The sequence below is a fragment of the Synchiropus splendidus genome, chromosome 13 (genome assembly GCF_027744825.2).
Source record: "Synchiropus splendidus isolate RoL2022-P1 chromosome 13, RoL_Sspl_1.0, whole genome shotgun sequence".
Taxonomy (NCBI): Eukaryota; Metazoa; Chordata; class Actinopteri; order Syngnathiformes; family Callionymidae; genus Synchiropus; species Synchiropus splendidus.
Genome location: NC_071346.1, coordinates 8924026 through 8938851, shown reverse-complemented (window position 1 = coordinate 8938851; position 14826 = coordinate 8924026). Strand labels below are relative to the sequence as shown.

Sequence of the window (14826 nt, the reverse complement as noted above, 5' to 3'; positions counted from 1 at the left end):
TACGGATAAAGATGACATGACAGATACAGTGGACCACATCATAATGATGAACATCTGGGTGGAGCGATGGAACCTTGAAGTACCGACAGTAAATTACAGTCTCTTAATCTTTTAAACTGCCTCCATCGTACTGCGACAAGTAAGTAGCATTTTGAATCATTTTTAAAGGCTCCATATTATGCAAAACTGGCTTGTATCTGGGTTGTTATTTTGGGGCTCTGTGTGCCGATGAAAGATGAAATAGATTTCTGAAAACTCCCCTCCAACAAGCAGAGAAAATGCTAATTTCACAGCCAAAAATAATTTAAAACTTAAAGTTTAATTAGACAAATAAATATGATGAACTAGATACTTTTCTGGAGATTCTACGAAGGTTCCAACTGTTGTTTCCCATGCAGAAACACAGAACCACTGAGTCTCAAAACATGGAGCAGCAAGCAGCAGATGTCAGGCTGACAGTTTATCTTGCTTTGGTGTTGAGTCAACAGCATTGTATCTTTATCCCATTTAGGTGTCAGGCCCTGAGTTCAAAGGTAACAAAAGGCCATCAATACGCCACAACTAGATACGCTCATCACACAGGCGCTGATTAAATGTACACAAGGTTGACAAAGAGCCAACAAAGTGATCTGATCTGGTGATTGATTCTGAAAACCGTGCTTGTGTTGTACACATCATTACAGATGAATGTCCAAACCTGTGAGGACAAGCTGCTGAGGACACAGTCACCATGCTAATGTGCACAATTACAGAAGTCGCTCTCCCCACTGGCCAGCTGGAGCCATGGAAGCATTAAGCGAATTAAAGGCAACACAATAGAAGAGGACATCAGAAGGGTAGATGCATTGCTCTCCACAGCATCAGGGGACACCATAAATGCTTCTAATAAGACCTACAACTTGCAATCTATTTGAATGAGTGGTCAATAAAACCGAAGTTTAAATTCAATCCATCCACTTTTTTAGGTATTTGCAGACTCATGTTGCCATGTGCCATCTGGACCTGGTCTGCCAAGTGGTCACTTCCACAGCAGGATGTGCCTCTGAAAGACGAGGGACATCCTTTACTGGCAGTCTGTGAGGCTAATCCACACGTGCGCATATTTTTTCTATTCAATCCTTTTTTTCCCCTGTCTCAAAAAGTGCAACACAATAACTAATAACTTAATACTATGTAGTTCATATGCCCGGCCTGTATGTGACGTTGTAATGTTTTAACAACAAACAAATATGATGGCACAAACACAGTCTCTAGTACTCTCTGAACATAGAATCCAGGAACACAATTGTGAGAAAAGAAATAAACTACACAGTTAAGCGGGAAGAAGACAGACATTGCAACAGGGTTACAAGTTCAACGAACAGCGGATGGTTAAAGCAGACAGCGAGGGAAGTTGGTCTGCATCCGCCGATTCATTTCCTCCAGACAGTCTGAAGTAGATGTATGTGGAGGGGGCTGCATTAATCTACTTTACTTTAGGATTAGCAGTTCGCTGCAGGTATCTGGCTTAGTCTCGTTTCTGTGTCCTTGTCTGACCACATGTCCTCACTCTCACTGCTACTATAGCTATTAATGACTCCCAAATTTAACTACACTTGCATGACAGAGTCTTAATTGTTTTTGCAGGTTTGGAACCAAAAGTGAAGCCCACAAGATGGTGACTCTTCCTCAATGATAGATGAGAACTCGGGCGAGAAATGAGGCACGGTGATGTATGTGGAACACGCTGAGGGCAGTTTAGCCAGAAACGTGTAAAGGACTTGGGTGTCATATCCATGACTTTGCAGTTTGGTATCTAGTTCTGATCCCATGAGTCACTTTGAGCTGTTATCTAAAAAAAAAATCCTAATATTCATTCCAAAGCCATGTTTTAAAATCCAGGATGCACCAAAAGCTTTCAGTCATGCAGATGTATGGACACATCTCAGAAATACACCAAAAACCTCCATGAACAACAGTGATTTGTATGCATTTCTTTTGCATGGACTTTAAGAATTACGTAAAAGCAACAGAATTGAATATGGTTGAGAAATGCTGTTTTATTTACACATCTGGCACATGTTTCCTCCGAAGCATTATGAATGGAGCTATCAATTGGCACTGCAGTGCGCTGAATGGATGAGACCTGTCATGTGACCTGACCTGTGAATGTCAATACGTTGTATTGGAGAAAAGAAATAGAAATTGCGGCCAACTGTTGCTATATTAGCCATGATTATGCTCACAAATTCAAAGGCTGGGTAGCCATGCTAGCGCTAACTGCGTGACTGTTGAATCAAACTGCTTCTGTTTTGAAATCCTTAAGAGTCATCTGTATCTTATTAATGTTATGTAATGTCTTGCGCTGAAAAACATTGTCCAAGACCAATGGACTCTGAAGGTGCACAAGGAAAATGACAAAAGGACACATCATAAATAGCTCAATGGTTTCTTAAATAGTGATAGAAATATTAATAAACTGAGACAAAAAACATTTTTGTGATATGATTTTTGTCCCAAATCGACATGGGCAAGTTAGAGTCTTAAGATTTGGGGGCGGCTAAAAGGCATTCCATATTCATGATCTCGCACTTCTTTATAAGGTTCTCCTTGCCTGTATTACATCAGAACATTTTTAGAATACTTTCACCATCTCACACTGTACTAACACAGCATATTTGTAAAGCCCAACTCTATTACGAACATAGTAATCCTTAACACGGTTAAGAACTCGAATTATAAAGGTCAAAATGATGACTGAATTTTTCCCCAAAACAAAAGATCATCTTCAGCCTATTATACACAAACTCTCCAGATAACACCAGACACCACTTAGCGTTGCCAAGACAACAGAAGTACGCACACGGCGAAAGAGGCCACAGACTTTAGTGGGACGTAGACCTACAGGGAGGACAGTCTCCTCCGTGAGCAGGAAGAATAAGAGACGGGAACGTGGAGGTCTAAATATAGAGACAGTATAATGAGCTTTGTATCAATCATTTCCATATCTCCATCTCTCCATGCTCGCCCCGCTTTACAGCTTGACAGGAGCAAATATTCCCCTGGAGCTCTTCTTTTGAACAGAATATGGACGTTTCACAAGGCGGCGGATGAACTGGAAACCTTCACCTAAAAAGCAAGTTTATGAAGAGAAGAATCAACAAGACAGTTAAACTAGTTCAAAAAGTGACATGTTTGGGGACACATTGTTTTTGTGTCACCTGCGCAGACTCGGGTTTCACTGCCTCATCCTCCTCACATGTCTTTGACTTATTCAAGGCTACCAGTCCGATCTGTTACAGACTCAGAAAAACCTGAGGAGACTAAACAGACTTAAACAAATGCAATAGTTGTTTTTTGATAAATTACAGGAGGTGTTGAAATATGCAATGTCAGCCAGTCATTGACAAATATCAGCGGAGCATGTGCAACTGTAGAACAAGACTGTAAACATCAGCAGAATAATCCGAACAGGTAAAAAAAAATATCTTCAGATCCACATTCCTGCTGAATGAAAAACAAAATACATTAATAAATCATGGGCAATAACGTAGGCGGCGTAATGTCACCCTGATGTCGCGCTCCTATCTCTTGCCCATACTTCTACTGACTGACACACAAAGATTCCCTCCCGCATTGAACATACTCCATCATCTGATTCAGGGAAAGCTCATTTTGTAATTCTGCTCTAGGATCTACAACACAAAAGATTACACACACTAAGAGTGTGAAGCATGTTTTCACACATTCAACAGTTCAGCTACAACTGGGTACAATGTGTGTCTTTTATGAGAGCGTAACTTCAAGTAATGTAATACACTTAAGCTCAAATCACTTTCAACAAAAACTGAGTCTAAACCAGTCTCAGGGTAGCCAGTTAAATGACTTTCGTATGCAACATTTTTCAGATTCAGAAGTATTTTTGGCATTTGAGTCATTTCAATTTCAGGCTTCAATTCTCCGTCTTAGGAGACAATGTAATTCCACACATGCACGAATGATTGCAGCATGTGCACTGACAGTGCTCGTTGCGCTCAGCAATTTGACATACTTGACAGTCGGGCAGCACAAAACTGACATTCCGATTAATTTTTCTTTTGGATATAGATGCTGATATTAACACAGAGTAACAACAATTGTCATCTGTAACTTGAGTCGTGATAGAAGGAATTAGGATGATTCTCATGAGTGGCTCTTCAACAACTGGACAAAGTGATGTTATTAAACCAACAAATTAAAATGTGACAATCGACAATGATGTTGGCAGATTGAGTACACTTTACATAACTCTGGACTTCCAATAAATGTCACGATCTAATTATTATCAGTAGTAGAAGTAGTAGCAGTTATGAGCAGCGAAGTACTCATGTTCATGCAACTGATCTAGGGTAGATTATTCATCTTATTTATGATGATGTTTGACGTAGTCTGTGACCGAATCAACTGCAGTCATGTCTTAAAGTTCAAGTTAAATCTGTGCCGTTGGGAGTGTTTGTCACTGCTGCAAATGCATCTGGAATTATCACCTGCTCCTTAAAGTGTATTTGCGTCATCATATTGCGGTCTGTGACTCTGTTGATCAAGAAGATTTGTCATTTCACCTCAGGTTATAGCAATGAACAGTGAGGCACAGTCAGCCCAAATCCCATATTTACTGTCTTTGCTAGCATAACAGACAAGCGCAAATAGCAAACATAATTGCATAATCCAACAATCGCTCCAGGAACATTTGAACAGCCTGACGTGGAAAAAAAAAAAAAACAACGTGCTGGTGAAGTCCATTAGCACAACTGGCACCGGGAGTACACCGGCATAATTCAAGACATTTCCACAAAAGAGGACTGAATATTGTCAAATTAGAATCCAACCACACAGAGTAGGTCATATCAAAACAAGTTCTGTGCCAGACACGCTGTTCGTCCACACGGGTCTGGTGTTTTCACTCACCCTATCCAATGCTTCTTGACACAGAGTTACAGAGTGAATTAATTTAAAAACATGTGGATGTAGTCAATCATGGACTAGCTAGCAGACAATAATAAAACAATGGTTCCACGCTCACATCTGAACCGCCTGGTTTGGTGTCTGACAATAAAACACAACCCTCTGAACACAACTTTCAATTTATAATCTGAACGCACACGAGGCAGCGACAGGAGTAAAGACGGTAGAGTGTAAGGCAAGTGTAAAACAACAGGCAATGCCTACTGTTTAAATTCTGTATATAAATCAAATCACAATGACATCTGCCGAGCAGAGCCGCATTTATCCTTTCACACTCCACACCTCAGGTAGGTTAGGAGAAATTCACGCCGAGACAATTATATAGGACTGCAGGGCTTGTTTTCCATCTGTATGTCACAATACTGCCAGCTGAATTTGCTCACTGAAATAGAAAGATTAAGGGGAGAAATATGACAAGCCTGTTGTGACATTTTTCTTTGATCAATAGAAGTTTTTCCAACGCTCTAAGCTATTATCAAGCAGCTCAGCTACTTGAAAGACGCAGTGCAATCCTTTATAGCATCCATAAGGAAGTGTTTAAACACACTATTTGCACTTGGTTCACGTCACCAAGTGGCACACATGCAAGTAATGTGAAAGCTGATTGAACATCTTTCTCAAGTTATCTCAATAAAATGATCAAGCCAAGCCTGCGCCAGGGCCACATGCATGCACCCAGCTCAACTCCTCACAGACCAGTGACACAGCTCATGAAACTGTGGTCTACTCTTAGCAGCACTGACACGCGTGTTTGTGTGTCTTGGAGTGAGTATAATCATCCCCATGTGTTTCAGTGCGGCAGCAGCATGCCTTCGCAGCATGTGGTGGTGATCTAGTTTCCGCTCGGGAGGCTGTGAAGTGGCCTGATGAAAGCTTTCACATGGTGGCAATGGGACAAACTGCATCTGCTGTCGTGACCGCAGTGCTCAAACAGCTGGATGAGAAGACGTCCGGTTAAATGTGTGTCATGTTCCCCGTCTTCTGTATGCAGTCAATCATTAAAGATGGTCGAGCAACAACTTCCAAGTGAACTTCCCATTTTGTGGCTAGGGGAAACGGAAGATTTTGTTTTTATGAAAAATACCCACTATAGCAGAAAGCTGGGTGATAAAAAAGACTGGTGAAAGCAGAGAAAGAACGAAGAACATGGTGCCCAACTGAATCTTTGCTTTTGTGAAATTCTTTTAATTGTACCCAACACTCAACCAAACCTAAAATCAAAATAAATAATGACTTATTTTGAATAATTTGCCCAAATTACAACAGTAAACCCAGACAAAATCCTGCTTAAATACAGGACATTCCCATATTCTAAAGTATAAAACCATTTGCTTCACTTAACTTAAAATAAACAAGCCATGATATAGAGCTATGGCTCTATAGCTTGGTTCCAGTGTAATATAAATGCAGATTGTCGCCTGAGGAAACAACTCTATCCCTTGATCAGAGGTCAGCTCTGATGTGTTCCTCATGAATTCATTAAAAAGTATACATACTACCATGGAGTGATTCATTTATTCTCAACACGGTAGCTGAGAGAATACACACCTTCACCAATATATTTGCATATGAATTGAAAAAAGGCCACGTTTAAATGACGACGGCGCCAGTGAAAACGGCGTGAAAATTCACACCTTCTGAAACCGCTGCTGCACCATGACAATGTCGTTCATTGTCGTCGTCCAGTTCCCAATCGAACCTTGTTCTGAAAAGATGTTGGAATTGATGTGTGTAAACGTACCTCGAAGTTAAGGGGTCACGATAAATGTTGTAATTTCAGCGCTAACAATAGTATCATGATAAATACATTTTCAATCTATTTCATGTGTTGGACACACTACAGTCTCTCTTGAAACTGTTTTATGATGAAACTTGTAAGTGGAGTTTGTCTCCAACATCATTATTTGTTTATGTCTAAATATAATAGTTATATGTGCAGAGATGAGAAATTCAATGTTTCATATCTCTCATAGAACCCAGTCGTTTTATTTAGGGGTTAAATTGAGCCGTCTGTCTGCTGTATCTCAATAAATGGTCATTTAGTCATATTGTATTCTCGAAATCATGATACAAACTGTCAGTCATTTGTCTTGTGTGATGAAAAACATTTTCACAATTCTCTCTCCTAAAATGGTTGTTTTTCTTTGCCTTAGTGAGGATTTACTTTGAACGTTTTAGAATTTGTTGATGGTCCCGAACTGATGCCGGGTCGTAGCATTAGCGCTGCCTGTGAGAGTGTGTCTGCGATTAGGGTTCATTGTCCAGTATGCAACTATTTTCACCACGGTGTTTCGCCGAGGTGCCAGCGCAGCGGGAGACCTTCATGTGTTGATATGAGGCAGGCGACCTATGAGAACCACTCCATCTAATAAAATAAACACGGATCGAGAGATTCAGAGTCGACCAATAATTATCAAAGGTTCCCTGTATTAAAAATAAGTTTAAAACTACGATTGTGAACCAACTGTCACATGCCGGTGTTGGCTGTCAAACGCTGTGGCGCTGGAGAGAGCGGGACGCCGTTGCGGGTCATGTATGCAAGTCCAATGCAGTGAGCGTGTCACGTGTTTATCGAATTTATCGCGAGACACAGAATTGTCATCATGGAGATTGTGTTTGACGGTATATCGTGTACAATAAATTATTGCCCATCCCTTCTTGAATCCACCACTATATGTTGCTGTACATGCTCTAACCTGTGAATCATCAGTACATCATTAAACAATCCACACAATAATATTCTCATCATCTGGACAAACAATTAGTGTTAGATTTTTAACAACCTTTGTCCCAAAGCTGGTCAACAAACTGTCTTCGGTTCTGTCCCGAATCACTGAAAGACTTCACATCCCAGAAGGTAATGAGTGGAGCCTTGCACGATTTTGCCTGGCATAAAGACCATCCACACAGCCTTGACCCTCATCTGTTAAGCTCTGGTGTCTGTCATTAGCTCACTGGTTCACAAAAGGATGCTGGAAAAGAGCAGCTGCAAGTCCAGACCAGCCGCATAATCACCATCCCCCTGCTGGTGGAGCATCTGGGTTGTCAGACCATTAAATCAAGGGTTTACAAAACTTATTAATGTCATACGAAGAGAACTTCACACTGTTATGAAGACGTAAATGGAGTCCATTGTTTGATTTTAATGGTTAGAAGAGCAGTGTGTGTTAGAGTCCTTGGCAAAGCACTGTGAGGCCACCATGTCTCCTGAAGTAATAAAACATGCGTGTCTTTATAATTGGGTGAGACCAGGCACACATGGGTCTCCCCAGATACCCCCCCACCCCAGCATCTAAATATTCATGAGAACTTAAACGCACCGTGATTAAGGCTGGATAGTAGGATGAGGAGGAGAACTAAGAGAAAGTGGAGAAGCAGAATGGAGAATAACGTCAAAAATATAAGCACATGCTGTCCCAGCACTAATGAGCACCTCGGTTCGAATGGCTGAGTGAAGGACAAAGAGGCCAGGGCAGGGCGAGTAAATACAGAGGCAGGAGGAGTTTATTTACTTTCCAAATAAAAAGGCTTAAACTGCCTGGGATTGTTTCGAATAAAAAGCCCTCTTAGGAAACCGCAGGCTATCTGGGGCCGTGCGATTAAACAATGTGGAGTTTAGATGGGCGAAGAATTTCACTGCGCGTTTCCAAGCCGCGTTTCCAATCCATGGTTTGACTTTGCAAGGCTAGCGTTAGCTAGCTGTATGACAGCAAGAGAAAAGAATAGTGATTGACCAGCTTGTGCTCTGTAGAACATCGATGTATTTGAAACATCATGGTATGTGTTCAGTCAGTTTTATTCTGGGAATAAAAGAATGTGCCTGAGAGATCGTAGCATCGCATTAGCATAAAATGCTAGTAGTGTATGGGCATACAAGGACCCCATTACGATGCCATATGTGGTTTGATTCAGTTTGAAAATAAATATTCAACTTGAGTTTTCAAATGAGTTCTGGTCAAGTTTCTCAATTCATCCAGGACGTTTTGAAGAATGTGTTTTTAGTTGTTATCAACAATCGTTTGATCTATGAAAATGCCAAATTTAAGATCAAAAGTGGTGGTCTGGACGATGACAAGAATCTAGTTAGGACTAAATAAGGTGGGGTTCAAAATCAAGGTTAAGGGAGAAACATGTGACTATAGGAAATTCAGGGGTCAACTACAAATGTAGTGGCTAACTGACTCATAAGACCAACACAAATCTAGAGGTAGTAAAACAAGTGAAGCTACATTGAGAGGTCAATGCCAAGTTCAGGGGTTAGGCTTAGACAGGCACCAAAAATATATTTCTCGAAATTTAACAGCACTAAATAGATATTTTAGAATGGAATTCAGAAACTGTAGCCATACATCAAAGATGGAGTTTTAAATTAAAACGCCTAAACAGACAAAACTGTAGAATCACTTTGGTTTAAAAAAAAAGGGGGAAATCCATTCACAAGTCACAAGCTACATCTTCTCATGCTATCATACCACATCCTTATTTTCGAGTCTGACTACGAAGCTAATGGAGAACTTGTTTGCATGCCATGCAAACATATACAAAGTCTAATGGACGAAAACGCACCGGCAAATGCATATCACAGCCAAAAGATTTGGCAGGATGATCTTATTTTCTATATAAACTGACAGCACATTTATGTAAATATAGTGTCTACGCGGAAGCTGTGCGGGCCTCTTCAGGGAGTAGCAGCTATTCACAAGGGATATTAGGCAGTACAGACACACATCATATAACATCTTCAGCGCAATCCATAACAGTAGAAGCTGTCGTGCCAGTTAAACCTTCGTCAAAACACAGCCACTTCACATCCGCATTAATTACTGATAATAACAGGGGATGAAAAAAAACACTTGCAGCAGAAACAGTGTTGATTTCAGCAGTATTCCCAGTAATTTATCCCTTACAAGCCGGAGTGTCATATCAAGCCTAATGTGATGGAGGATATAATGTGAGGAAACCAGGACTCGAAGTAGCGTCTGCTCTATTTTTAGATGCACGAGTAAATAGATGAAGGAGCCAGGGAGGATTCCAGTTACAAAAACACTCAGGGATGATAACTGAGACCTCTTTGAGGCTGGGAGTCTGATGGGAAATCCTTTTGTTTCAACACGCAGGCAGACACATTCGCAGCAAACAGTTACAAAACTCATGGTGCCTTCATCCCATCACATTTTCCCGAGTGTCAATGAGTCATCAGACACCTGCTCCGTAGATTCAGACTCTCTATAATAGAAGAGGGCAACGTGCGGCCCAGGTGCCGCGTGTGTCCCGTTGCCTGTGTTTGTGTGGCCCTAATGAGATCAGAGCTTACCTGGAAAAGCAATTCTACTGTATTAATTTCAGTATTTCTTATTCTGTATTTACTGTATTTCCCTGGTTTATTTCCCTTTTTCTTCCCTTGTAACAATTCTATTGAAAAGTTAAACTCTTTATTGTAAAAATTTATCAAACATAACATATAAAATACACTGAAAGAATATTTAACTAAAATGTATTGTCTGTAAAAGGAAATAATGTATAATCAAATATCACATTATAAGCAACATGACTTGATGACCCTTCACAGAACTCAAAGTACAAAATATGGCCCTTTAAGAAAATGAATTGCTCACCCCTGCTCTATAAGCTTGGCTGTCACACACAATGCCCAATAAAATACTTTGAGTGCTCCAAAGACAGCATAATTTATATGCACAAGACAACGCTGTTACCTTCCTGAAACTCTGAAAATGTTCAATGTTCAATTTGAGAAGATGTGACATTATTTGGGACAATTCAGAGAATCTGGTTGACATATATCCGTGCAGAACAAAACAAAAGTAATCCATGTTCCATAGGTGGGGCCCTTAAATGAAACACTATCTTGCATCACAACACAACCTACTGCTCAGCTAGTGTGGTGCACTTAAACGAGAAACACCAGGAAATACTCTCAGAATTTCCAAGAAGGAGTTCCACTGCAACGTGCATTTCATTTGTCATTTCAAACTCTTGCATCAACTGGTAATAGAAAACAGACTGGAAGCTGAGGGTGGATCAACTTCCTTGAAAACATGGAAACCAACTTTAGAACAGCCATCACCCTGTGAACAGAGACATCCAGGCTCATCAGGGGGCACAAGTTGAAAGACGTAACACCCTCGCATGACCCCAGGTACCGCCGCCAACGATATGTCCAAGAATTGCATCACTAAATTAGTGAAAAGTTTGGAGATGAGAAGGAGATCAGTGTTGTCAAATAGTAATGTAAACAGGCTTTATAGCTAGAGGGGCATCTGGGCACCCTGGGGACGCCCTAAACTGCAAAACATGCCTGTTTTTTTCCACCCCATATTATGAGTTTTGTCAAAACGTATGAGCACACAAACTGAGCTTCAACATGAGGCCACATGGGGGCACCCATTGCTTAGTCAAGGGTCACTTCTGCCTCCGGGGAACTGAGTAAAAAACAGTCACGCCATTTTAGATGATAATGCACATGTCGCGTGCCGTGCTGATACACTAAGTACCTGTCAAGGGCAGAAGGAACATGTCACCATCCTGTTTGTTTTCCTCCCCAGCTGTTAATGTCATTGCTATTGACTCCAGTGCTCAGAAGTGCACGGGAACACTGGTTTGTCTGACTTGGTTTGTAGCTGTGTAAGCTTAGGAGAGATCACACATGTGCCTGCCACTGACCCATATCAACATAAAACAAAATCAGCACACAATCTTTAAACAATACCAACAGAATTCCTCCTCTTGCGCTTAGAATTCTTCTTGCTATCACATCAAAATTCCAAGCACACTTAAGAACGAAGACTAAAATCAGTAAACAAACAGTATACAAAACAAATTATCGCTCATAAGACGAATGCTATTAGCAGTTTTTCCGTTCAGTAGGGCTCAACAAGTGCCATACAAGGACATCTTAAAGTTGTGACGCCAGAAATTCACAAGATCTTGCTGAGGTTTGGTGAAGTTGAACTGTTTATAACAGTGGCTTAAAAACAAAACAACCATTTCATAAATATACATATATATTGTCAGAAACCAAAATAAAAAAAACGAAAGTGAAACTGTTCATGAAGGCCCGTTGCGAAGGAATAAAAATTAAGAACTCTCTTGTAAACATTCATGAGGAAGCCAATCCTTCACCCAAGTCATGTCTGAAACATCCTGCTCTTCGGTGACAGTCATTGAATCAGCTGTTCTGTCAACACTCTCTCCAGAGATGAGGAGAAATGAGACATCTTTTCGGAGCAGTATGGGACAGTGACAGACTGCATCAAAATGTGATTCCTATACCATGCACAATATATGACAGTTATATCTTGAGAATTAATCAGGAACTATTCGGGACATTTTGCCAAAGTAAGTGATTCTATCAGAATATATGACAGCAATGAAGGTGTCGTAGAGGTGACACATTTCAGAAAAGGAATCGAGAGAAATATGTGCCGAATACAGACTTTGGAAAGTTAAAATATCAGGGCATTAAAAAAAATGCCTGAGTCATTAGTTATACATGCATTTTTTGCCCGATATCTGGTATCCTTGTTTCAGCCACATATAGCTTTACCTGAGGAACATATGGAAAGTGAGGGCGGAACATGAGAAGGGAGCATTGGACAGCGGCGGAGAGCGGTTGTCGCGTACCGCCCGAGCACCCGAAGTGACCGGCTGGTCAAATTCTGGAGACAGATAAATGACCCTCTGTCACAATTACAATACTTCATCCCCTCCTCCTCTCTATCCACCCATCCCTCCCCTCATCCTTCATCCAGACAGGCAATCCATCAAGGAGTAGAATCCAGCAGGGACACATGTACCAACACTTTAACTGTTAAATCGCAAAGTGCACTTGCACCAAGACACAATCTTTCACACAATCTTCTCTATCCTTTCACGCTCATACTCTAACTACCTGCGCACAATTTTCCCTTGCCCTGGTTCCCACAGCCATCATAAAGCTGCAGAGGGAAGTGACCACTTGAAGTCAGACTCATCAATAGACTAAACAGGGAATTTAACTCAGTATCTTAAATAACATTTGTTTCATTTTGAATTAACCATAAGCTTGATGTTTTAGACACTCTTCGCCGTGTTAACTTAAAGCTCTAATAAATGAAGTAGTCCTCTTCCTATCTGAGTGTCATCTGTTTTTCAACAGGGTAAGTCATCATGTTACACAAAGCAAGTACACGTTGAGACCCTTGGTGGACTGACAACTTCAAGCAGCTTCAATGAGGCATCCACATCATTGAAATGGCAGGAGAAAACATGAGGGAAGAAATGAAATAATGAAAGTTCGGTCATGAACAAATGTTGCATGACAGGTTGTGATTTCCATAGAATACAACGAATAGTAGAACTGGCAACACGGGAGACCCTAGTTTGGACATGAGAAAGGAGCTGTATTTAACTGCCATCTTTTATATTAAACGTCGAGTGTGTTGACTTCACACTGTCATGGGCAAATAACACGGTCTGAATTAGGATGACAGAGAAGGTGACATCATTGACACAGCTTGGCCACGCAGTGCCAGAAGAATTGCAGTTCCCTTACATAAGTAAGTTCGAATATTTTAACCTCCTCCCACCGAAACGCTATTTCAATTTCTATCATTTTACTATGTTGCCAAAACTACATTCGCGTCATTGGCAGAAATCCTCGCGACCCCGCAGTCAGTTCACCCGGAGTAAACAGAGTCACTCACCGAACAGAAACTCAAACTCGCTCCAAATTGACGTCTTCCGTGTTGACGGTCAGCTCCTCGAGTAAAACTGCGTCTTCTCCACTTCAACTTGGTCTGAAACAATGTTGTTTTAGCCGCACCACATTTAGTCAGCGTTCTCTTTGTTGCGGGAAGCAGCAGTTCCACTCAGACTGGCAGACGGGAACCCGATGTTTGCGTTTACTCAGCAGCGAATGCGCCGATTGGTCACCTCTAACACAGCAGGAGGATCTGCTCTTATCTGATTGGTTAAAGGTAGAATGGTGCGTTTGGAGACATCTTGTAAAGTCTGAATTTATTTATTTATTTTTGCAACAGCAGTTTTTATACTTTACAGGTTACTGTAATGTTTACTTTTACAACACAAATGACCACAGAAGTATGTTCACAGTTATCACTACATGGAAATTTTAAGTGTTATCCACAGTGCCAAATGAAAACGTAATTCCCATTATATGATCTGAGTCTACATCTTTTTAGACATTTAGTAGACAATATTTTACGGAAGAGGATTCGGACCACTAAAGAAAAATAAATAAATGGCAGAATTCTGACTTTTTTTCTGAGAATTCTGACTTCAAACTGAAAATTATGAGATGAAAGTCAGGAGTGAGAAATCTGACATTAAAGTCAGAAGTGAGAATTATGAGAAAAAAAAGTCAGAATTATCACTTTAAAGTCAGAATTAAAAGTCAGTAGTGAGATTCTGATATTAAAATCTCACTATTAAGTTTTTTCTTCTTCACTGGCCCTAATCCTCTTCCATAATATTTGCTATTCAAGGCAATGAACTGTAGGTATTTATTCATGAAATCACCGTTTTATGACCTCAAAAGCAATGCTGATGGTGTCATAAGTAAACGATCCATCAGGTTAGTCAGTCGTCATCTTAATTCTTTTTTTCCTTAAATACAAGACGAAATAAGTTGCCAATTGTGGTCAGTAATTCTTCCCCATTAGATGAAGCGTTCAGACTTATTGACATTGCGTAAAGAACATGAGCTCACCCTTGTGGCAAAGATAAGCAAGTACAGAGCTAGCAATAAAAAGTCAGACACCTGGTGTGTGTTAAGATTTTTTTTTTATTTATGCTTATAAGATTACACACATGACAATAACAGCC

The 14826-nt window shown here is 40.6% G+C and overlaps 1 protein-coding gene across 1 annotated transcript in view; it reads right to left on the bottom strand.

Annotated features, from left to right (window-relative positions):
* Positions 1–13864, bottom strand: part of LOC128769210 (SPRY domain-containing SOCS box protein 4-like) — a 46398-nt gene extending 32534 nt beyond the window's left edge. Inside the window, exon 1 of the mRNA XM_053882665.1 lies at positions 13686–13864. The gene's annotated coding sequence lies outside the window, so the exon portion shown is untranslated. The remainder of the gene's footprint in view (positions 1–13685) is intronic.
* Positions 13865–14826: the final 962 nt, after the last annotated feature.